This window comes from Ailuropoda melanoleuca, chromosome X (assembly GCF_002007445.2).
Source record: "Ailuropoda melanoleuca isolate Jingjing chromosome X, ASM200744v2, whole genome shotgun sequence".
Lineage (NCBI taxonomy): Eukaryota > Metazoa > Chordata > Mammalia > Carnivora > Ursidae > Ailuropoda > Ailuropoda melanoleuca.
Genome location: NC_048238.1, coordinates 23,514,952 through 23,539,963, shown reverse-complemented (window position 1 = coordinate 23,539,963; position 25,012 = coordinate 23,514,952). Strand labels below are relative to the sequence as shown.

At 36.4% G+C, this 25,012-nt stretch overlaps 1 long non-coding RNA gene across 4 annotated transcripts in view; it reads right to left on the bottom strand.

Annotated features, from left to right (window-relative positions):
- Window positions 1-25,012, bottom strand: part of LOC105234470 — a 70,213-nt gene that overhangs the window by 7,725 nt on the left and 37,476 nt on the right. For all 4 annotated transcript variants that reach the window (XR_004622452.1, XR_004622451.1, XR_004622450.1 and 1 more), the window contains one exon: window positions 22,814-23,006. This is a non-coding gene — a long non-coding RNA (uncharacterized LOC105234470). The remainder of the gene's footprint in view (window positions 1-22,813; window positions 23,007-25,012) is intronic.

Below are 25,012 nucleotides of genomic sequence, written 5' to 3'. Positions count from 1 at the left end.
CCCTTTTCTCCACATCTTCACCCACCCTTGTTATTTCTTGTCTTCTTGATGTTAGCCATTCTAACAGGTGTGAGGTGATAACTCATTGTAGTTTGGATTTGGATTTCCCTGATGATGAGTGATGTTGAACATCTTTTCATGTGTCTGTTGGCCATGTGCATGTCTTCTTTGGACAAATGTCTATTCAGGTCCCTTATTTTTTAATTATTTGTGGTTTTGTTGTTGAATTGTATAGGTTTTTGTTTCATTGTCTTATATTTTCCAAAGCAGTTTTATTTTCTTTATACTTTGTTTTTTCTTTCTCTTTTTAATTAAATTCCAGTTAATCTACAGCATAATATTAATTTCAGGTGTAGAATTTAGTGATTCATCACTTACATACAACACCCAGTGCCCATCAAAACAAGTGCCCTCCTTAATACCCATCACCCATTTAACTGATTCCCCTGTCCATCTCTCCTCCAGTACCCCTCAGTTTGTTCTCTATAGTGAAGAGTCTTTTTTCTGGTTTGCCCCTTTTTTCTCCCCCAATGTTCTTTTTTCTTCCTTAAATTCTACATGTGAATAAAATGTTATTTGTCTTTCTGTGACTGACTTGTTTCACTTAACATAATACACTCTAGTTCCATTCACATCATTGAAAATGCCAAGATTTCATTCTTTTGGATGGCTAATACTCCACCATATATATTCATTCCACTATATACATACATACACACATATATATATATATATATGATTTATTTATCCATTCATCAGTCTATGGGCATTTGGGCTCTCTTCATATTTTGGCTATTGTGGACACTACTATAAACATTGGGGTGCAGGTGCCCCTTCAGATCACTATATTTGTATCCTTTGGGTGAATACCTAGTAATGCAATTCCTGGGTGGTAGGGCAGTTCTATTTTTAACTTTTTGAGGAAACTCCATACTGGTTTCCAGAGTGACTATACTAGTTTGCATTCTCACCAACAATGTAAGAGGGTTCCCCTTTCTCCACATCCTCGCCAACACCTGTTGTTCCCTGTGTTGTTAGTGTTAGCCATTCTGATAGGTGTGAGGTGGTTATCTCATCCTGGTTTTGATTTGTATTCCCTTGAGGACAGTGATGTTGAGTATCTTCTCATGTGTCAGCCATCTGGATGTCTTCTTTGATTAAAAAAAAATTTCTATTCATGTCTTCTGCCCATTTCTTACCTGGTTTATTTGTTTTTTGGTTGTTGAGTTTGATAAGTTCTTCATAGATTTTATTTTTATTATTTTCAGTTAGCCAACATATAGTACATCATTAGTTTTTGATGTAGTGTTCAACAATTCATTAGTTGTGTAAAACACCCAGTGCTCATTACAACACGTGCCCTCCTTAGTCTTCATAGATTTTAGATATTAACCCGTTGTCAGCTATGTCGTTTGTAAATATCTTTTCCCCTTCTGGCTGCCTTTTAGTTTTGTTGATTGTTTCCTTCGCTCTGCAGAAGCTTTTTATCTTGATGAAGTCCCAGTAGTTCATTTTTGTTTCCCTTGCCTCTGACGACATGTCTAGTAAGAAGATGCTGTGGCCAATGTCAAAGAGATTGCTGCCTGTATTCTCTTGGATTTTGATGGTTTCCTGTCTCACATTTAGGTCTTTCATCCATTTCGATTTTGTTTTTGTGTATGGTGTAAGAAAGTGGTCCAGTTTCATTCTCCTGCATGTTGCTGTCCAGTTTTCCCAACTCCATTTGCTGAAGAGACTGTCTTTTTGCCATTGGATAGTCTTTCCTGCTTTATCAAGATTAAGTGATCATATACTTGTGGGTCCATTTCTGGGATTTCTTTTTTGTTCTATTGATCTATGTGTCTGTTTTGTGCCAGTACCATGCTGTCTTGATCACTAAAGCTTTCTAATAAAACCTGAAGTCTGGAATTGTGATGCCTCTGTATTTGCTTTTCCTTTTCAAGATTGCTTTGGCTATTTGGGTCTTTTCGTGGTTCCAAACAAATTTTAGGGTTGTTTTTTCTAGCTCTGAAAAATGCTGTTGGTATTTTGATGGGGACTGCATTAAATGTGTATATTGCTTTGGTTAGTATAGACATTTTAACAATGTGTGTTCTTCCAGTCCATGAGCATGGAATGTCTATTTCTTTGTATCATCTTCAATTTCTTTCATCCGTGTTTCAGTTTTCAGAATATAGATCTTTTACCTCTTTGGTTAGGTTAATTCCTAGGTATCTTTTGGGCAATTGTAAATGGGACTGGTTCCTTGATTCCTCTTTCTGCTGCTTCATTATTGGTGTATAGAAATGCAACCAATTTCTGTATGTTTATTTTGTATCCTGTGTCTTAACCGAATTCATGTAATAGTTCTAGCAAGTTCTTGGTGTACTCTTCTGGGTTTTCTGTATAGAGGATCACATCATCTACAAATAGTGAGAGTGTGACTTCTTCCTTGCCAGTTTGGATGCCATTTATTTGTTTTTGTTGTCTGATTGCTGTGGCTAGGACTTCTAGTAATATGTTGAATACAAGTGGCGAGAGTAGATATCCCTGTCTTGTTCCTGACTCTAGAGGAAAAGCTCTCAGTTTTAACCCATTGAGGATGACATTAGCTGTGGGTTTTTTGTATATGGCCTTTATTATGTTGAGGTATGTTTCCTCTATCCCTACTTTGTTGAGGGTTTTTATTATAAATGAATATTGTACTTTATCAAATGCTTTTTCTGCATCTATTGAGAGGATCATATGAATCTTATCCTTTCATCAATGTGGTAATTCATACTGATTGGTTTGTGAATACTGAATCACCCTAGAAGCCCTAGAATAAGTCCAACTTGATCTTGGTGAATGAGTCTTTTAATGTCTTTTTAATCTTGGCCAGAGTGTGGCGAGTTTTTACTAGGTGTGTTCTGGTAAGCTTGCAAAAAGAGACCTGATGCTGTTTCCACTAGAATTGAAGCTTTGTAGAACTCAACGGTCAGTGGACATGGTGAGTGCAGGGGTTTGTGCTCTTCTTCTGGGAGGGTGGCCTGCAGAACTGGTTTTTAGGTACATTTGCCCTGGAAAAGCAGTACCAGCAGAGCACTGGGGAGCAGGACCTGGTGTAAGCAGGTTAGGCAGTCAGTGCTGGTGCTGTGCTGTTCACTGAAGTTGGTTATGCGGCAGGGCAGGGAGGGAAATGGTGCCAGCCCGCTCCTTTGTCCCCAGAGAGGGGAGTCTGAACTTGCTGCTCTCAGGGAAGTACTTTCAGAGGAGCGAATAATTTCCCCTCATGCATCAAAGGCATTTTTCAGATCACTGATTTCACACCATCTGTCTCTGGGTCCCTTGCCTGCACACCTTGGGCTCTACTGTCGCCAGGCCTGCTGACTTTTCAAATTCCAAACTTCAGGGACCTGGTGTGGTGGGGATCTGTGCTGGTCCTCTGGGAAAGGGTCTTACCACTCTGGGACTGATACATGTTTGACCCAGAAGAGCAGCTGAACTAGAGCGCATGGGATTTGGAGCAAGCAGGCTGAACAGGAGTTAGCCAGTTAGCTGTCCTCAGCAGGTGTCTCTGCACATACGTTGAGGAGTGTGGGAAGGAAATGGCACCTGCCATTCTTTTGTCCCTGGAGAAGCAATGCTGCCTCTCACAGATGCCCTCCAGAACGTATGAACAGTCTTTCCCAGCGCCCCTTAGGCTATCCTCAGATGACAACTGACTACCCCAGGGTCGTTTGCTTGCCTCTGCTCCAGGAGTAGGACAGCATCCTCTGGTCTCAGTCAAGCCTTGGGACCTCTGAATCCCCAGTCTTTGAGGCCCACTGGTTGCAAAATCTCACAAAATTCAGCCCTTCTCCTTTTTCCAGGTAGTGGCTTTGGGGAAGTATTCTCCTCGTGTGCTCCCCTTGTGTGCTCCTGTCTTTCTCTCCCTCTGCTTTCTCTGCCACCAGGGCTCCCTCCTCTCCACAGCACCCACAATCTGTTTCTCCCCCAAACCACATCTCCACACTTCTGACCTTCCTTGAATTGGCCTCTTCTGTCCCCCTAGCTGTACAGTTTGTTCTCTCAGCCCTCAGGTCGATTTCTTGGGTATTCAGAAGGATTTGAGTTATCTAGGTGTGTTTGAGGGACAAGACAAGCATAGAGTCCTACTACTACCATGCCATCTTAGCCCCTCAAGAACCCAAATTATTACAGTTTTAATTAATTTTATAATTTTTCTTTTACCCTCCCTACTTGGAAGTTGTTGACTCACTACCTTTATTAATTACCTTTTCTGATGAGATTTTTACTTTTATGTTTTCTTCATATTAATAAGTGACTTTTAGCCTCAGTAAAGTCTCTTAACATTTCTTGTAAGGCTTGTTTAGTGGTGATGAACTCTGTTAACTTTTGCTTATCTGGAAAATGCTTAATTTTCTTCTTTTTTATTATAATAATATTTTTTATTATATTATGTTAGTCACCATACAGTACATCCCTAGTTTTTGATGTGAAGTTCCACAATTCATTACTTGTGTATAACACCCAGTGCACCATGCAATACGTGCCCTCCTTAATAACCATCACCAGCCTATCCCATCCCCCCCACCCCGAAGCCCTCAGTTTGTTTCCCAGAGTCCATAGTCTCTCATGGTTCTTCATTTCTGAATGATAATCTTGCCTGGTAAAGAATTATTGGTTGTACGTTTTATCCTTTCAGCACTTTGAATGTGTCATGACCCTCCCTTGTGGCATGTATCGTTTCTGCCAAAAAAAAATCTGATAGCCTTGTGGGGTTTCCCATGTACACACAATGTTGCTTTTGTCTTGATGCTTTTAAGCTTCTTTTTATCCTTAACTTTTATTAACTTAATTATAATGTGTCTTGGTGTATTTCTCCTTGGGTTCACCTTATTTGGAACTCTCTGGGCTTCTTGGACTTGAATAGCTATTTCCTTTCCCAGATTAGGGAGTTTCTCAGGCATTACTTCTTCAAATGATTTCTCTGGCCCTTTCACTCTCCTCCTTCTGGGATGCCTATAATATGAATGTTATAGTGCTTGATGTTGTCTCAGAGGTCCTTTAAGTGATACTCATTTCTTTTAATTTGTTTTTCCTTTTGCTGCTCTGTCTGGATGTTTTCTATTGCTTTGTCTTCCAAGCTCACTGATTCATGCTTCTTTTTTATACATTCTGCTACTAACCCACTCTAGTGTATTTTTCAGTGTAGCTATAATGTCTACTTGGTACTTTATTTTCTGTATCTTTTTATTTCTATGTTCATTCAATCTTCTCCTAAGATCAGTGAGCATCTCTATGACCATTAGTTTGAATTCTTTATCAGGTAGATTGCTTATCTCCATTTCATCAAGATATTTTTCTTTTTACGTGCCTGTTTTTTGGTTTGGAATTTGTTCCTCTATCTCATTTTGCCTCTCTGTGCCTGTCTATATCTATTAGGTAAAATGGCTACCTCTCTGAATCTTGAAGGAGTGGTCTGATTAGGAGCTATTCCATGTTTCCCAAAATTACCACCCCTCCTGGCCACCAAGGCCATGCTCTCTGTAGGTATCCCTTCTGTAGGCTGCATGTGCTCACTTACTTTAATTGGATTGTGGGCACTCACAGGCCTGGTTGTGCTCAGCCCGTGTGAGGAAAGTTAATTTTGAGATGCTTCTCTGTCCAGGTTGTGGTCTATTCTCTGCTGGGGGTGGATATGTTTTTGGGCAGTTGCTTGGCCTAGTTTGGGCTTGGATGCTACACAGGGTGGTGGGTTGTAGGCTGTTTGCTCAGCCTGATTACAGTGCAGTGTGGACAGTCACAGTGTTTGGTGCTAACAGGCTAGAGGACACCAAAAATAGCATCCATCAGCACTTCTGAGTCACTGCAAGTTCCTGTCTCTCTGGCAGCCACTTTAATAAGTGGGTCTCAATCACTTATGATTAAGCCCTTTTCAATATGTTACTTTTGTGATTGATCTCAGGGCCAGTGGCTTTGCATATGAGCCCTTTTAAAGAGAGCAGGACTTTAGTTCCTTATATTTTTATGAAACTTTTGGTCTTAATCCCCATGTGATGATCAATACCAGATGTTTTGGGGGCTCATATTTCTTTCTGGTAAGGGCCTCCAGGGTATTGGTGCCTTGACTCCTTAAAGGAGAGTTTCATCTTTTTGGGATCCTTCCCAGTTGCGGGGTCACCTCTGGGGTGGGATCCCACTATCCATAACTGTCTCCTTTTAATTATGTTTGTGTCCCCTCTTTCTGTTAATCTGTCTTATTAAAGGACTGTTAATTTTTTAAATAAGTTAAAAAAATAATTTTTTTACTTTTTCTATTCCTTCTATTTTTGAATATATTATCTTCATTTTCTACCTTCTTAATTTGGACCCTTATCTCATGAATTTTGAGCTTGTTTGCTTTTATGAGTATTGAAGTCTTTAAATTTTATTCTGTACAGTACTTTCGCTTTTGTTATGTGGTATTTTTCACTGACACTTACCTCTATTTTATTTAAAATTTACATTATGATTTTGATTATTTAGCACTGTTTTTCTAGATTTCCAAAGTTCAGTGATTTTATGTCATTTTGTTATTAACTTGTAAATTATACTGAGGTTGCAATGTACAGAATATGAGCAGTAATCTTTGAAATTTGCTGAGCCTTGCTTTTGATTTGTAAATCATCAGTTTAGAATATCTTCATTGGGTTTTTTAAAAAGTTGTACTTTCTCTCCTTGTTGGATATTGATTTCTGTGTTTGCTCAATAAGTCAAGCTTGTTAGCACTTTTCCAAGTATTTCATATTACTGGTTTTTTTTTTATTGGTCTACTTGTATTAAAAAAAATCTACAGTCCCATTTACAACAGCATCAAAAAGAAAAAAATATGGAAAAGTTTAACCAGGGAAATGAAAACTATGAAACACTGAAGAAAATAACTGGGGAAGACACAAATAAATGGAAAGATATCCTGCATTTATGGACTGAAAGAATTAAGATTGTTAAAATGTCCATACTAATCAAAGCAATGCACAGATTTAATGTAACTCCTATCAAAATGCCAATGGACTTTTTCACAGAAATGGAATTTTTTTTAAAGATTTTATTTATTTGACAGAGATAGAGACAGCCAGCGAGAGAGGGAACACAAGCAGGGGGAGTGGGAGAGGAAGAAGCAGGCTCATAGCAGAGGAGCCTGATGTGGGGCTTGATCCCATAACGCTGGGATCACGCCCTGAGCCAAAGGCAGACGCTTAACTGCTGTGCCACCCAGGCACCCCAGAAATGGAATTCTTTTGAAAATTTGTATGGAACCACAAAAGACCCAAAATAACCAAGTAAGTAAGTCTTGAGGAAGAAAAAGTGGGCCACATTATATTACCTGACTTAATACTACTTTATTTCAATAAATGGTGCTGGGAAAACTGGATAGTCACATGCAAAAGAATGAGAATAGAACCCTGTTTCAGCCACTCACAAAAATGAACTCAAAATGGATTAACAACATCAATGTAAGACCTAAAACCATATAACTCCTGGAAGAAAACACAGAGAAATGCTCCTTGACATTGGTTTTTGCAATGATATTTTGGATATGACACCAAAAGGACATGCAACAAAAGCAAAAATCAACAAATGAGGCTATATCAAACTAAAAAGTCTGTTCACAGTAAACAATGAACAAATTGAAAGGATAATTTATGGAATAGGAGAAAATGTGTGCCCTTTGGCTGACAGCTAAAATAAAAATATATAAGGAAATCCAGTAACTCAGTAGCAAAAAATACAGTCCAATTAAATAATGGGCACAGAACCTAAGTAAACGTATTTCCAAAGAAGACATACAAACTGCCAATGGGTATATGAAAAGGTGCTCAAAATCACTAATTATCAAGGAAATGCCATCAAAACCACACTGAGAAATCATCTCATACCCGTTAGAGTAGCTATTACCAAAAAGTCAAAATATAACAAGTGTTGGCAAGGTTGTGGGGAAAAAGGAATCCTTGCACACTGTTAGTGGCAATGTAAACTGATTGATAGAGCCATTATAGAAAACAATACGGAGGTTCCCCTCAAAATTAAAAGTAGAACTACCCTATGATCCAGCAATCCCACTTCACAATAAATATCCCAAGGAGATGAAATTAGTATCTCTAAGAGATAGGAGCTATATTTCCCACTGCTGGTTTATGTAGCTTCCAGGTGTTCTCACCAGCCCTTTGTTCAGATGGGGCCATGCTGCATTTCCTTTGCTTATGAAAGATGGGGAGGGGCCACTCCATGCCTTTCCCAATTTCTTCTAAACAGGCTTTTCATTCCAGAGAGGCCAAAAGCTATGGTTAGGCTTGGCTATAAAAGAATCCTTCTGGCTAGGCATAACATGGGAACCCTCAGTGATATTAAACAAAGGATCAAAAAGAAAAAATGAAAAAGAGTGAAGAAAGCCTTTGAGTATTATGGGACACAATGAAAGAAACAATATTCGCATTATGGGAATTCCAAGAGGAAGAGACAGAAAGGGACAAGGTATATTTAAAGCAGTAATGGCTGAAAGCTTCCTGAACCTTGGGAGAGAAATTGATATCCAGATGCATTAAGTCTAAAAGAGCCCAAATAGGATAAATTCAAATAGAGCTACATTAGACACATTATAATTTGTCAAACTTCAAAGACAATATTAAAAGTAGCAAAGACAATATTAAAAATTACCTACAAGGGAACCCCCCTTAAGATTATCAGACTTCTCAACAGAAACTTTTCAGGCCAGGAGAGAATGGGATGACATATTCAGAATACTGAAAGAAAAAACTGTTAACCAAGAATTATATACCAGGCAAAGCTGTCCTTCAGAAATGAATGACGGATAAAGACTTTCTCAAAGAAAAGCTAAGGGAATTCATTACCACCAGATCTTCCTTACAAGAAATTTGAAAAGGAGTTCCTTGAGTGGAAAGAAAAGGATACTAGTTAAAATCAGAAAGACATAAAAAGGTCCTGTAAAACTGACTGGTAATGATAAATACAGAGTCAAAGCTAGATACTGTAATTTGGTAATGGTGCATAATTCACTTAAAAAGTTAAGGGGCGCCTGGGTGGCACAGCGGTTAAGCATCTGCCTTCGGCTCAGGGCGTTATCCCGGTGTTATGGGATCGAGCCCCACATCAGGCTCCTCTACTATGAGCCTGCTTCTTCCTCTCCCACTCCCCCTGCTTGTGTTCCCTCTCTCGCTGGCTGTCTCTATCTCTGTCAAATAAATAAAAATAAAATCTTAAAAAAAAAACTTAAAATGAACAGTAAAAATAACCATAACTATAATAAACTTATTAAACCATAAAAAAACATGTAAATTATAACAGCAATAACCTAAAATGTGGGTGGGAGGAGAAGTAAAACTATAAAGTTTAGAAATTCTATTGAAATTAAGTTGGTATCAGTTTAAAATAGGGTGTTTAAGTTTTTTTATGTAATTCTCCTGGTAACCTAAAAAGAAAAACCTGTAGCACTTATACCAAAGAACATGAATTAGAAGGCAATGCATAATGACATTAGAGCACAAAAAAAGATCAGGAAAAGAAACAGTAAACAACCAATTAACCAAAAAAAAAAAAATAAACAAAATGGCAACAGTCCTTGACTATCAATATTTACTTGAAAAATAAACAGATTATATTTTCCAATCAAAAGACAATACAATGGCTGTCTGGTAAAACATAAGATTCAATGATATGCTGCCCATAAGAGTAATGTGGCCTTAAAGACACACATGGAGAGTCAAGAGCTGGAAAAAGACATCTCAAACAGTAACCAAACACAAAACAAAACAAGAGGCAGCTATACATGGTAAACTAAAAATAGTGACAGACAAGAACATCATTATATAATAATAATAATAATAAAGGGGTCAATCCATCGAGAAGATAAAACAACTGTAAATATTTGAGTTCAACACAGAGCACTTAAATATATAAATTAGCAAAAAACTAAGTTTTAAAGGAGAAATAAGCAGCAATACAGTAATAGTTGTGGGATTTAATACCTCACTCTGAACAACAGGTAGATCATCCACAAATATATCAAAAAGTCAACAGTGCGGGATGCCTGGGTGGCTCAGTCAGTTAAGTGCCTGCCTTCAGGTCAGGTCATGATCCCAGCAGTCCTGGGATCGAGTCCTGCATGGGGCTCCTCCAGTGGGGAGCCTGCTTCTCCCTTTGCTTGCCATTCCCCTGCTTGTGACCTCTCTCTCTGACAAAATCTTTTAAATAAAGAAATAAAATCTTAAAGTCAGCAGTGCATTAGAATAGAAGTATAGACCAAATGGATCTAACAGACATATACAGAGCATTCTATTCAATAACAACAGAATTTATATTCTTCTCAAGAACACATGGAACATTTTTTTTTTGGATAGAACATATATTAGGCCACAAATCAAGTCTTAACAAATTCAAGAAGATTGAAATCACACTAAGTACCGTTTGTGACCACACTGGCATGAAAGCACAAATCAGTAACAAGAGGAAATATGAAATATTAATGAATACATGGAAATCAAGCAACACTCTCCTTAACCAGTGGATCAAAACATAAATCAAAATGGAATTAAAAAATTTTGAGACAAAAGTGGAAACACAATATACTTATGGCATAGAGCAGAAAAGCAGTTGTAAGATGAAAGTTCATGGCCATAAAGAGTTAGTTATAAGTAAACAATCTAACTCTATGCCTTAAGGACTAGAAAAAGAAGAACAAACCAAGCTCAAAGACAACAAGATAAAGGAAATGATAAAGATTAGAGCAGAAGTAAATGAGATAGAAAAACCGTGGAAAAGATTAACCAAACTAAGGCCTGGTATCTGGAATGAATGGATCAACCAGGAAATTAAAGAATCAAAAAAAAAAAATACATGGAAGCAAATGAAAATGAAAACACAACATGAAAATGAACTGTTCTGTTTTCAGGATGCAGCAAAGGTGCTCCTAAGAGGGAAGTACATAGCAATACAGGTCTTCCTTAAGAAGCAAGAAAAGTCTCAAATATACAACCTAACTTTACATCTAAAGTAGCTGGAAAAAGAACAGCAAATAAAGCCTAAATTCAGCAGCAAAATAGAAATAATAAAGATTAGAGCAGAAATCAATGATACAGAAATAAAAACAAAACACAGTAGAACAGATCAACAAACTAGGAGCTGATTCATTGAAAGAATTAACTAAATGGATCAACCCCTAGCCAGATTTATCAAAAAAAGAAAGGACAAAAATTAATAAAATCATGAATGAAAGAGGAGAGAACCAACACCACAGAAATACAAACAATTATAAGAGAATATTATGAGCAATTGTATGCCAACAAATTAGGCAATCTGGAAGAAAGAGATAAATTCCTAATAACATATAAACTACCAAAATTGAAACAGGAAGAAATAGAATAGCTGAACAGACCCATAACCAGCAAAGAAATTCAATCAGTAATCAAAAATCTCCCAATGAACAAGAGTCCAGATGGCTTCCCAGGGGTATTCTACCAAACATTTTAAGAAGAACTAATGCCTTTTCCTCTGAAACTGCTCAAAAAAATAGAAATGGAAGGAAAACTCTCAAACTAATTCTATGAGGGCAACATTACCTTGATCCTCAAAGCAGACAAAGATCTCACCAAAAAGGAGAACTACAGACCAATATCCCTGATGAACATGGATACAAAAATTCTCACCAAGATACTAGTTAACAGGCTCCAACAGTACATTTAAAGGATTACTCAGCATGACCAAGTGGGATTTATTCCTGGGCTGGAGGGGTGGTTCAATATCCGCAAATCAATAAATATACCACGTTAATAAAAGAAAGGATAAGAACCATATTATCCTTTCAATAGATGTAGAAAAGGCATTTGACAAAGTACAGTATCCTTTCTTGATAAAAATTCTCGACAAACCAAAAAACAGACTCTTAACTATATATAGAGAATAAACTGATGGTTACCAGAGAAGGTGGATGAGGGGACGGGTGAAATAGGTGAAGGGGATTAAAAGTACACTTATTGTGATGAGCAGTAAGTTATGTGTAGAATTGTTGAATCACTATATTGTACACCTGAAACTAACATAATACAGTATGTTACCTATGCCAGAATTAAAAAAAAAATGACTTACAAAAAAAAATTCTCGGCAGTGCAGGGATAGAGGGAACATGCAGCAACATCACAAAAGCCATAGAAAAGACCCACAGTTATTATCATTCTCAATGGGAAAAAACTGAGGGCTTTTCCTCTAAGGTCAGGAATACAACAGGATGTCCACCCTCACCACTGTTGTGCAACACAGTACTGGAAGTCCTAGCCTCAGCAGACAACAAAAAGAAATAAAAGGCATTCAAATCAGCAAAGAAGTCAAACTTTCACTATTCACAGATGACATGATATTCTGTGCAGAAAATCCAACAGACTCCATCAAAACATTGAAAACAGGAACTCAGCAAAGTCACAGGATATAAAATAAATGCACAGAAGTCAACTGCATTTCTATATGCCAACATTGAAGCAGAAGAAAGAGAAATCAGGGAATTGATCCCATTTACAGTTGCACCAAAACCCCTAACATACCTAGGAATAAACCTAACCAAGGAGGTAAAGTATCTATACTCTGAAAACTATAGAATGCTTATGAAATGCATTGAGGAAAACACAAAGAAATGGAAAAACATTCCATGCTCATGGATTGGAAGAACAAATATTATTAAAACGTCTATGCTACCCAAAGCAATCTAGATGTGCAATGCAATCCCTATCAAAATACCATCGGCATTTTTCACAGAGATGGAACAAAGAATCCTGAAACTTGTATGGAACCAGGGAGGACCTCGAACGGCCAAAGTAATGTTGAAAAAGAAAACCAAACCTGGAGGCATCACAATTCTAGACTTCAAGCTGTATTACAAAGCTGTAATCATTAAGACAGTACAGTACAGGTACAAAAACCGAAACACAGATCAATGGAACATAATAGAAAACCCAGAAATGGACTCTTAACTCCATGGTCAACTAATCTTTGACAAAGCAGGAAAGATATATTCAATAGAAAAAAGACAGTCTCTTCAACGAATGGTGTTGGGAAAATTGGACAGCCACATGCAGAAGAATGAAACTGGAATACTTTCTTAAACTCAAAATGGATGAAAGACCTAAATGTGAGACAGGAATTCATCAAAATCCTAGAGGAGCACATAGGCAGCAACCTCTTTGACTCTGACTGCAGGAGATTCTTGGTAGACCCGTCTCCAAAGGCAAGGGAAAAAAAAGGAAAAATGAACTATTGGCAATTTATCAGGATAAAAAGCTTCTGCACAGCAAAGGAAATAATCAGCAAAACTAAAAGGCAAGCTACGGGATGGGAGAAGATATTCACAAATTACACATCAGAAAAGGGTTGGTATCTAAGACCTATAAAGAAATTACCAAACTCAATACTCCCAAAACAAAAAAAAACTCCAGTTAAGAAATGGGCAGAAGACATGAATAGACATTTCTCCAAAGAATATAAACAAAGGGCCAACAGACAGATGAAAAGATGTTCAACATCACTTGGCATCAGGGAAATACACACCAAAACCACAGTGAGATACCACCTCACACCAGTCAGAATAGCTAAAATTAACAACTCAGGAAATGACAGATGTTGGCGAGGATGTGGAAAAAGGGGAACCCTCTTACACTATCGGTGGGAATGCAAGTTGGTACAGCCACTCTGGAAAACAGTATGGAAGTTCCTCAAAAAGTTAAAAATAGAGTTACCCTACTACCCAGCGATTGCACTATGAGCTATTTATCCAAAGGATACAAAAACTGATTCAAAGGGGCACCTCCACCCCAATTTTTATAGCAGCAATGTCTACAACAGCCAAACTTTGGGAAGAGCTGACATGTCCATCGACAGATGAATGGATAAAGAAAAAAATATATATATATGTGTGTGTGTGTGTATGTGTGTATACACACATGCACACACAATGGAATATTAGCCATCAAAAAGAATAAAATCAGGCCATTTGTAATGATGTGGATGGAACCAGAGGGTATTATGCTAAGCGAAGTAAGTTACTCAGAGAAAGACAAATCCCATATGTTTTCACTTACAATGTGGAATTTAAGCAAAAAAACAGATGAACATAGGAGAAGGGAAGGTAAAATAAAATAAAATAAAATAAAAACAGAGAAGGAGGCCAACCATAGGAGACGCTTAACTCTAGGAAACAAACTGAGGGTTGCTGGAGGGGAGGTGGGTGGGGGAATGGGCATGAAGGATGTCACTTGATGTAATGAGCACTGGGTGTTAAATGCAGATGATGAATCACTAAATTCTACCCCTGAAACTAATAATACAGAATATGTTTACTATATTCAATTTAAATAAAAAAATTTTTTAAAAAGCCAACCATCAGAACATTAAAAAAACAGAAAAAGGAGGCATTACAACAGAAATACAAGGGATCATAAGAGGCTAATATGAACAATTAAACACCAACAAACTGGAAGGGTTATAAGAAATGGAAAGATTCTAGGAAACAAAAAGCCTATCAAGACTGAAGCAGTAAGAAATAAAAAACATGAACAGAGCAATTATTGTAAGGAGACTATCGGTAGTCAAAAATCTTCCAAGGAGGAAAAGCCTAGGACAAGATGGTTTCACTGGTGAATTTTACCAACCATTTAAAGAAGGATGAATACCATTCCTTTTCAGACTCTTCCAAAAAACTGAAGAAGATGGAACACTCAAATTCATTTTACTAGGCCAGTATTATCATCATATCAAAATGGGATAAGGACACTACTAGAGAAGAAAAAATTACAGGCAAATATCCTTACTGAATGTCGATGCAAAAATTCTCAAAAAAATACTAGCAAGACAAATTCAGCCGCATATTAAAGGATTTTTCAACATGAACAGGTGAGACTTATATCTGGGATGAAAGAAAGGTTCAATATATGCACACCAATAATGTGATATATCACATTAATAGAATACATAAAGAATTATATAATCATCTCAATAGATACAGGAAAGTCATTTGAAAAATTTAACATCCATTCATGACAAAAACACTGAACGAATTAGACAAAGATGTATTATATCTCAATGTAATAAAGGACATATATGACAAACCCACAGCCAACAGAACACTCAGTGGAGAAATGTTGGGAGTTTTTCTTTAAGATCAGGAATAAGACAAAGGTACCCACTCTCACCACCTTATTGAACCTAGTAATGGAAGCACTAGCTAGAGCAATCAGGCAAGAAATAAAAATATAAGTCATCAGAACTGGAAAGGAAGAAGTAAAATTGTCTCTATTTCTAGAATTCATGATTTTATATATAGGAAATAGTAAAGACTCAACCAAAAATAACTTAGAAACAATTAACAAATTCAGTAAAGTTGCAGGATACAAAATTAACATACAAGTATTGGTAGCATTTCTATACATGCAAAGTGAAATTAATGAAAAAAAAATCGATCCCATTAATAATAGCATTAAAAACAATAAAATACTTAGGGATAAATTTAACCAAGGAGGTAAAAGATCTCTATTCTGAAAACTACAAGACATTGATGAAAGAAATCGAAGAAGACACACATAAATGGAAGGGTGTCTTTTGTTCATGGATTGGAAAGATAATGTTAAAATGTCAATACCACCAAAAACCATCTAAAGATTCAATAAAATCCCTGTGAAAATTCCAATGGCATTTTTTTTTACACAAATAGAAAACAACCCTAAATTTTGTATGCCACTACAAAAGACACTGGGTAGCCAAAGAAATCCTGAGAAAGAAAGCAGTAGGCATTAAACTTCCTGGTGTTTCAAGCTATACAATAAATCTATAGTAGTGAAAAAAATCATGGTACTGGCATAAAACAGACCAATGGAACAGAACTGAGAGCCCAGAAACCCAAGCATATATAGTCAACTAATATTTGACAAGGGAGCCATGAATACTCAATGGAGAAAATAAGTGGTGCTGGGATGATTGGATATTTACATGTAAAAGAATATAATTGGGGTAATGCTTTTATAGAAATCAAACAAACAAGTTTTTGTACAACAAAAGAAATCTTCATAGAGTAAATAGATAACCTACAGAATGGGAGATAATATTTGCAAACCATGTATTTGATAAGGGGTTCATATCCAACATGTATAAAAAACTCCTACAACTCAAAAATAAAATAAAAAACCCAATTGGAAAATGGGCAGATGATTTGAGTAGACATTTTACCAAAGAGGACATACAGATGGTCAACAGGTACATGAAAAGATGCTCAACATCATTAATCATCAAGGCAATGCAAATCAAAACCACAATGAGATATCACCTCATGCTTGTTAGCATGGCAATCTTTAAAAACACAAGAAATAAAAATGTTGGTGTGGAGAAGATGAAACGTGGCTTCCCATCCAAGATGGCAGTGTAGGAAGACCCTGAATTCACTTCCATGGATACCAACACTCTCCCTGTCTATAGAGCAGTTCCTCCTGAAGAACTGAGGGCTGAATGAACAGCACAACAAAAGATAGACCATGGTAGGAGAGATCGAGAGATGATAATGAAGGGAACCCAGACACTTGATGCTGCAGACTACAGTGGGGAGGGATAGTGCTGAGAGACTGTGAGCAGATTTGTCTGCCCTTGGGCACAGAAAAACCAAAGCCATGGTTTAAGAGAGCAAGTAATATATAAAAGATCCAGCCTTAGACATTCATAAAACAGCAGGGGATGCTGCTGGAACTCACTCCAGGTAGAGGGAGAAAAAGTAATTAATAAAGGTAGTGGAACAACAACTTCCAAGTATGAAGGATAAAAGACAAAAATTGTAAAATTAACTAAAACTACAATAATTAGGGTCCTTGAGGAGCTAAGATGATGGCACAGCAGGAAGACCCTAGCCTTGTCTTGTCCCTAGAACACAACTAGATAACTCTCAAATTATTCAGAATACCCAAGAAATGGACCCAAGGACTGACAGAACAAACTGCACAACTAGAGGGGAAGAAGGGTCCACTTCGAGGAAAGTCAGTATGTGGAGACACAGTTTGGGGGAGAAACAGACTGTGGGTGGTTGGCGGGGAAGCCCTGGTCTGAGAGAGAGAGAGAGAGAGAGAAGCATACAGGGGAGCAAAAAATAACATGTCCCCAAAGCCACTGCCTGGGAAAAGGAGAGGGGCTGAATTTTCTGAGTTTTTGCAACCAGTGGGGCTCAAAGACTGGAGTTTCAAAAACAGCAGAATACACATTCTGTTAAAGTGCATATGAACATTCTCCAGGATATATCACATGTTAGACCACAAAACAAGTCTCAAGAAGAATGAAATCATATCAAGCACATTATCTGATCACAATGGTATGAAACTAGAAATCAGTTACAGGAGAATTAGAATAAAACATATGGAAACTAACATGCTACTAAACAACCAATGGGTCAATGAAAAAGTAAAAGAGGAAATCAAAAAATACCTTGAGACAAATGGAAATATAACCTACCAAAATCTTTGGAATTCAGCAAAAGCAGTTCTGAGAAGTTCATAGTGATATAGGTCTATCTCCAGAAACAAGAAAAATTTCAAACAATCTAACCTTACATTTAAAAGAAGTAGAAAAGGAAGAACAAAGCCCAGCATTAGTTGAAGGAAGGAAATAAGATCAGAGTGGAAATAAATCAAATAGAGACTAAAAAACAATTAAAAAGACCAATTAAACTAAGACCTGGTTCTTTGAAAAGATAAACAAAATAGACAAACCTGTAGCCAGATATCAAAAAAAAAAGGATGGAGAACCTAAATAACATCAGAAATCAAAGAGAAAAATGACTTTATACCACAGAAATATAAAAAATCCTAAGCGAATACTATAATTATATGCCAACAAATTAGACAATTGAGAATAAATTCCTAGGAATATACAGTCTCCCAAGACTGAATCATGAAGAAATAAAAAACCTGAATAGAGTGATTACTACTAATGAAATGGAATCAGTAATAAAAAATCTCTCAAACAAAGTCCAGGACCCGATGGCTTCACAGGTGAATTAAACACAAACATTTAAAGAGGAGTTAATACCTATTCTGAAATTATTCCAAAACTTTAAAGAAGAAGCATTTATAAACTCATTCTAAGAGGCTAACATTATCCTAATACTAAAAGCAGACAAACATACTACAAAAAAAAATTATAGGCCAGTAACCCGTGATGAACATAGATGTAAAAATCCTTAACAAAATAGTAGCAAACTGAATTCAACAAGACATTAAAAAGATCACACATCACAAATGAGGTAGGATTCATTCCAGGATGCAAGCATGGTTAACAACCACAAATCAATAAATGTTATTAATAAATAATAATGTTATTAACAAAACAAAGGATAAAAAAATCATACAACCATTTTAACAGATGCAGAAAAAGCATTTGAGAAAATTCAACATCCTTATATGGTAAAAACTTAATAGATGTATAGAGAATATACCTCAACATAATAAAAACCATATATGGCAAACTCACAACTATCATACTCACTGGTGAAAAACTAAGATCTCTTCCTCTAAGATCAGAAAAAAGACAAAGATGCCCATTCTCACCACTTTTATTCAGTATAGTACTGGAAATTTTGGGCACATAAATTAGACAAAAAAAGAAATAAAAGGCATCCAAATTAGAAAGGATGAAGTGAAATTGTCATTATTAGCAGTGGACCTGATACTATATGTAGAAAACCCTGAAGACTCTACCAAAAATCTATTAAAACTAAAAAAAATCGGTAAAGTTGTAGAATACAAAATTAATATAAAGCAATTTGTTGCATTTCTGTGCACTAATAATAAAGTAGCAGAATGAGAAATTAAGAAAACAATCCCATTTACAATTGCATCAAAAAGAATAAAATATATAGGGAGAAATTTTAAAAAGGGGTGAAAGACTTATAACAATAAAACACTGATGTAAGAAAAAATGAAAACAACACAGAAATAAAGACACACTGTGCTCATGAAATGGAAGAATTAATATTAAAATGTCTGTACCACCCAAAGCAAACTATAGATTCACTGCAACCCCTGTCAAAATACCAACGGCGTTTTTCACAGAACTAGAATAAATTATCCTAAAATTTGTACGGAACCACAAAAGACCCTATATAGCTAAAGGAATCTTGAGAAAGAACAAAGCTGGAGGTATCACAATCCCAAATTTCAAGATACACTACAAAGCTATAGTGATCAAAACAGTATGGTACTGTCACAAGACACATACACTAACAGAACAGACTAGAAAGTCCAGAAATAAAACTCATGATTATAATGATCAATTAATATGACAGAGGAGGCAATAACATAACGTGGAAAAAAGTCTTTTCAATAAATGGTGCTGAAAAAAATGGACCACTTTCTTACACCATATACAAAAATAAAAATGTAAGATCTGAAACCATAAAACTCCTAGAAGAAAACATAGGGAGCTGTTTGACATCAGTCTTAGCAATATGTTTTGGGATTTGTCTCAAAAGGGAAAGGCAACAAAAACAGAAATAAACAGGGGCGCCTGGGTGGCTCAGTCAGTTAATCATCAACTCTTGATTGATGATCTCAGGGTGATGGGATGAGCCCTGTGTCCAGCTCTGCACTCAGCAAGGAGTCTGTTTGTCCCTCTCCCTCTGCTCCTTCCCCTGCTCTCTCTCTCAAATAAATAAAATATTTTTTTAAAAAAGCAGAAATAAATAAAAAACTAAAAAGCTTTTGCATAGCCAAGGAAACCATCAACAAAGCAAAAGGTAACCCACTGAACAGGGTGAAGACACTTGCAAATGAGATATACAATAAGGGGTTGATATCCAAAATGTATGAAGAAGCCATACAACTCAATAACAAAACAATCCAATTAAAAACTGGGCAGAGCAACAGACAGATCAAAAGATGCTCAATATCAAGTCTCTAAGGAATAAAATTATTAGGGAATCATCAATTTGCAACATCTAGCATAGTAATTTTAACTGAGTGATGTGAAAACCACTGGAGTAATTAAATACTCATGTATCATTCCACAGATTACTTACTAAACACAAGGAAAGAATTCTGTCTTTATAATGGCGTCATCTAATCAACACTGTGTCCACTAGGGGGCGCCTGGGTGGCACAGCGGTTAAGCGTCTGCCTCAGGCTCAGGGCGTGATCCCGGCGTTATGGGATAGAGCCCCACATCAGGCTCCTCTACTATGAGCTTGCTTCTTCCTCTCCCACTCCCCCTGCTTGTGTTCCCTCTCTCACTGGCTGTCTCTATTTCTGTTGAATAAATAAAAAAATAAAAATCATTAAAAAAAAAACACTGTGTCAACTAGATAATTAAATTCAGTATCACCAACAGTGGGACAAACAGACTTTATAAGCTTCTGATGTGACACAGTAAGGAGGCAGTAACATTCCCTATAAAGCATTTATACCGAAAATGTTTGAACTAATTCTAATCACGAGGAAACAATTATTAAAATTCTAAATGGATTATTTTATAAAAGGTAACAGACTGGATTCTTCAAAAATTTAATGCCGTGAGAAACAGACATGTAAAAAATAAGCAATGAGAAAAGCAAAAAGGCAGATCTATTTGAGATTAAAAATGACAAAAACAAAAAGAGATTTGTGAACTTTGGATATTAAAAAGCTCTAGAAGACAATCTGTGGACAACCAGGGATATCAGAATATTGCCACTATATTACATGATATTATAGAAATATTTTTATTATTTTAAAAGCAGTAATTGTACTGTGGTTATATAGGACCATGTCTTAAGAGATGAAGTATCATGATGTCAGCAACTTCTCAAGTCGTTTTGCAAAATAATATGTACAGAAACATGTACGTTAACACAGCTTTGCAAAATGTTAACAACTGATAGATCTACGGTGAACATGGGTGAATAACTGACTCACCATTCTTTTAACTTTTCTGTAGTTTTGAAAATTACCATCAAGAGATACCTTGAAGAAAGTGAAAAGTTACAAACTGGGAGTGTATTTGTCATTACACAAATGACAAACAATAAATATGAGGAATATGCAAAAATCTTCTTTAAATCACTAAGGAAATCAGAAACAACCCAAAAGAAAAATGAAGGGAAATAAAAAACATGCGTTTGACACATGATAAAAAACTTGGTGCTAATAAATTTGAAAACACATGTTCTGATAGCTGAAATGCAAATCAAGATCAAATGATATATATATTTTTTCTATTTGGACTGGTGAAAATTCAAATAAAAATGTCTAACACCACATGTTGGAAAGAATATAGACACACAGCATTACTGAAAGATTTCAGGTGACAGTCTAAAACTGGTATAGCTACTTTGGAAAACATCTGGCATTATCTCATAAAATTCAATATACACATTCCTTATGACTCAACAATTACAATCCTAAGAGGAACTCATATATTTACATTCTGAGACACATGTGAGAACATCCATAATAACACTGTTCATGAGAGCAAAAACCTGGAAACAACCCATTATATATCCAGAGGGGAATGGATGAATGAAATGTGTATGTTCACACAAAGGAATATTGTACAGAAGTTAAAATGACTAAACTGTAACAAGAGATGTGAAACCCAGAATTTTTAAGTTAAAAAATCCCAAAAGATACAGCCTGTACATCTGTTTATCTATAGCTATACCTATATGTCTTTGCATACTTTTAAGGAATATATATATAGAGAATATATATATCTATAGATCTATAGATATATATATATATAGAGAGAGATCTATAGATATATATAGAGAGATATAGATCTATAGATCTATATAGATATATAGATAATTCAAAAGTGGATTTAACCATTTAACCTAAGGAAATGAACACAGAATTTAGGTTGCAATTCCATTAAGTGAGAAGTAGGCAGGACAATGGTTTGTATAGGATCACATGTTAATTTATTATCAAGATTCTATTTTTCATGTTGAGTGATGATTTCTCAGGTTCTTATAATATTAACATAGAGAAATAAATACAAACATATACATATCTAACTAGGTGAATAATAAAAGAGGGTCATGCCTGGACCAACAATGAATGTGTGTTATGAACCAAAGATGAAGATTAATCCCCATCCTTATGCCCCTGCGATCAGGTGGTATGATAATCATTTGCTCTGTGAAGCCCATATGAAGAACTATTGGCAATAGGCAGAAGGAATACAAAGTCTGATGGCAAACTTTAAAGAACACCAGGAGTGAATTAAGTAGTTCTGTGTCTTTACTGTGTACATCCTTAAATTCTTTATTGATACTTTGTTCCTTATTAATTCCATAAGGTTCACTGAATATCACTTTGCCTTGAATTTCTACAAAAACTACTGGCTCTGTGGGTGGTTCTATTCCTGAGAGTATCAACACTCTAATAAACCTGGATGTTTTGAGCTGTTTGAAAGAGCAACTGGGCATAGTTTGAAAACCCTGGAGGAAGAAACAGCAAATTAAGTTTAGAAGGTATTATTACCTTTTTTTCTCCAAGTACAACTCCTAGACTAAGAAGGAGTCAGATACTTCATCTTCCCACCCATTTTCCTAGGTGATGAGGCAAATTTAAAGTGTCTCAAAATAAGGCTTTGTCTTTTAGAAAGATTTACATAGTTCTCTGGCAGACAACATACAAAGGTGGATATATTTCTAGAGAACAGTGACTAAAATACTCCTAATTAAAACTGCATCAGTACAGGTAGCATATAGGTAGATACTAGAAACTTCTCACATTTTAAAACCCAGAGAGATGAATAAAATAATAGATATATGCTTTTATTTATTTAATTCTTCCATTTTACTTACCGGATTATTCATCTTTTTGAGTGTATTGGTCACATGTGCAGGGTCAACTGGGAGCTGGCAAGACGGCTCTGCTGAACTTGGCTACACTTACATGTCTGGAGTCTGTTGATTGTTTACAGAGGTGACTGCTCTTATCCACATCTCACCCTCCAACAAGCTAACTAAGACATATTCCCATTGTGATGACAAAGGCCTAAGAGGCAAGTAGAAATATGGAAGACTCAGAGCTGGCACATGAACAGAGCTGGTCAAATGCAGCATTAAAGGAGAGAAGCATTACAATGTGTAGATACAGGAAGAGAAAATAATTGGGGCTAGTTCTGCAATTTACCAATGGCACTTATGTTTATAACTGTTCCCTAATCACTGGTCTTTGAATGATAAAGCCAATTTTTGCCACCTCACATCCCTTCCCACTCCATTTATCTTAGTTTAGATTGAGGCTTCTCTCACCTCATTCCTTTGAAGGTTGATTCACCCCGAAGGCCTGAAGGAAAAAACTTCAACAGTGAGCAAGCTGGGTTGGTAACTGGTCGTCTCTATTTTTAATTGAACAAGCATCACTTAATTTTTATATTATGGGTCATTATTTCAGATAAATATGCCTTCTTCACAGTATTTCAGATAAATATCGTGAGGTTAATGTTTTAAGTACCTTAATTTTCCCCATATCATCTATCTACTCATATAATAGGTGCTCAATAAATAATTAGCAATTATTTAATGTATATGTCACTTCCAAGGCTAACAAAAGGTCTTTTACATCAAGGAAAAAGAACAGTCCAAGCTAAAGAAACAGTAATCAAATATGAATTTTCTAGAGGCAGTACAGAAAAGAAATGCATTGGTTTAAAAAAAAAAAGACTACAGCAATCATAAATTTTTTTTCTTAGAATATTGTTTTAATTGACTAAGCAGAAGTTTATTATGAAGCATAGAAAAGATCAAGCAACTGCTGCTATTACAAGCCAATGGTTTTCTAGCCTAGCTTCAAACTGGAATCACCTAGGAAGCTTTTTAAACGATACCAATGACGGGGCTCACCCCAGATCAATTAAATCAGTATCTCTGGAGGTGGAGCCTAGTCATAGGTATATTTAAAGCCTCTTTAGATGATTCCAATGTGTAGCCAAGTTTGAGGACAAATGCTTTAAACTCTTCTAAAAATAACAATGACGTTTGGAAATTAAGCAACACACCTGGGAGCAACACATGGCTGTTAGGTTGGATATTGCTAAACAATCCTGACAGATGAAATACTATCCTAATTAATTGGTCTTCCAAAGTCCATTATGGGCCTTCACCTGGCAGCATTTTCAAAACACAGGTTTTGGAAATGCTGAATTTCAGTTATTATAACATAGTTCATAGATGCTGGCCAAGCAGACTTAAATTTGACTTACATTGTGATATAAAATCGATTTGATATCACTGGGGTGCAGATCTCCTGATGAGAGCTGACAAAGACCAGCTGAGGCTTTAGTGAAATGATGTGTGAGTGCACTGAGGAGCAGACAATTGGAAACTAATGAGATGATAAAGGCTTTCAGGTATGTGAGTTGATCAGCTACCTGCTGAGAGCCTCTCACTGTAGAAGAGAACTCCCTGGCTCAGGGCCCTCTTTTCCATCTTAGGTGCAATCAAGGTTAGCCCAGGCTGTATGTGGTATTCCATTAAAAACTGTCTGCTCATTTTGGAGATGAAGTCATAGAGGAGTGGGAGCCAGTAGGTATGGCTTCCATCCCACATTTATATACAATCCATTCTAAGGACCATTCTTGTTAGGGCTTGCATATAGTGGCACAGGAACGACTGGTGACAGCGTTTATGAAGGGAGTTTGAGCCACATATCAAAACCCTCTGGCCACTTAAGTTTGTGCTTGCTGTCCCATAAACTGTTAACCTTGTGTGAAACACCTCACCCTCATCCCTGATCAGACCTGGTCACTTTCTACCTCTCACCCAGAGCAGAATGTCCATGGTAGGAAAAAGGAGGCATAAGACTATACTTCAAAGTCAGGGTAAAATCAGTTTTTGGATTATAAGAAATTCACTTGGATTTGGCCATTTCAACTTGAAAGGATTTAAAATATTTCATGATAACATAACGTAGGACTGAAATAGAAAAAAACGGCAAAATAAAGAAAATATGTAAATAACATAAGGGTTACAAAGCTTTTGAAGAGAGTGAACAAACTA